We start from the raw sequence: 1,761 nt of genomic DNA, 5'->3' as shown, positions 1-1,761 counted from the left end.
CTCACTGTATTAAAGTTCCTTTTCATTAAAGTTTTATGTTTTGTCTTGGTGCAGCAGATGGCAGAACCTATGTAGAGCAGGCAGGTTTGGGGGCTCAGGGTGCCCCTCTCTCCCTGCCCTGTAACATGTATGCCACGAAGAAACGGAATCACGAGTTTGAACAGCCTGGTGTAAGGCTTGTGCAGCAACCACAGCAGTGGCGGTAAGACCACTAAGTCCAAGTATCACTGCAGTTAACAGATGAATCACACAGAACGATGAAGTAAATGTCCGATGACATGAGACATAACTCCAATGGAAGGGGATTCTTCCCAAGGTCTAGTTAAGTTCACTGGAAGCCACAAATGTATGTGAGCTTGGAGAATCAACAATGAATGTTCCGAAATATTAAATTTAACAGAATGATTAAAGCAAGTGTCCAGAGGGCAATTAAAACGAGTAATGCTTCGTTCAAAAAAATTAAGTTACTTTACCTACAGCTAGTAGTACATAAGGTAACCTAACAAAAGCTTGTATCAAAGGTCTTATTGTACATGAAGTAACAGTGTGACATAAATTTATGAGGACCAGAAAAATAACCCTTTAAATATGCCATTTCTGACAAGGAGGTTTTAAGAGTCCAAGAAATGCCAAGACACAGAACCGATGCAAAAGCCAAATATAGCCTTTATTGCTAGCCTGGGCTGGGGTCCGATCCCCGGAGTGAACTGACACAGCGGTCTCTCCAGACGGGATGAACAGAGCCTCTGAACAGAGGGTCTTAATATGGCGAAATTCGCGGGCTGGGAAACTTCCAAAGTATGTAGTCCATTAGGATGAGTCACTCTCGGATCCTCATTCATGCAGGTGATAACTGCAAGCAATGTCCTGCTGGTGCCTGGGCTTCTGATAACATCCAGGGCCTTCGACAACATCCTGTTAGTTTCTAACCACAAGCAACATTCTAATATTTTAACAGAGGCAGATAATTTCCAAAGATTCCATTGTTCTGGATCCCAAACATCATGTTCAGGATAAAGTAGTCTTGGTCAATGGTTTCACTCATGGCAGGAGGATAAAGGGCCAGGGGAAAAAAATAATGAACAACTGTGTACCAGAGACATTTTATTGGTGTGGAGTGGGGTGTGGGACTAAAAATGGGCGGGGGCGGGGTGGGTAAGTGCATTGGACTATGGTGGTGGCACACAGGTGACTTGGTGATGGCAAGCTCATGGGGATTACAACTGAGATGGAAAAAGGCACAAAATGATGTAAAATAAACTATTATTTAAAAAAATAGTATTAGTGAGGAGGAGAGAATCCCCCATCATGCTACACCATGAGTTCTTGCTGATCATGACTGATGTGTCCGTCTGACGCCTTTTGCCATACATCTTGGGTAACATAACCACATCATCAGAACAATTAGCAGGACACTTACCATGAGGTCCCCAATCCACAAAAATATAATTAGCTATTACCATGAAGCCCTCTGCATTTAGTCCAACAAGCAGGAGAATAAATATAATTTTTACAAGAAATTTGTTCAAAGATAGTTCCTTTAGATTTTTTCAATGAATCTGTACAATTTAACTCTGTAAAAGACTTTGGAAAACAGGCTAAGTTTAGATAAATTAGAGCAATTACAAAAGAGTAACATGGCCTTGTGTATTACTTTAGGATTGACAGTTTAGCTTTTACATTAGAAATCAATTCTGGGGTACAGCTGATAAAAGCAAATTTAACATCAAAGTATTTGACTATACCTCCTTTATATATATA

This window comes from Condylura cristata, unplaced genomic scaffold (assembly GCF_000260355.1).
Source record: "Condylura cristata isolate star-nosed mole 26May11 unplaced genomic scaffold, ConCri1.0 scaffold00028, whole genome shotgun sequence".
Taxonomy (NCBI): Eukaryota; Metazoa; Chordata; class Mammalia; order Eulipotyphla; family Talpidae; genus Condylura; species Condylura cristata.
Note: the sequence above shows the minus strand (reverse complement) of the source record.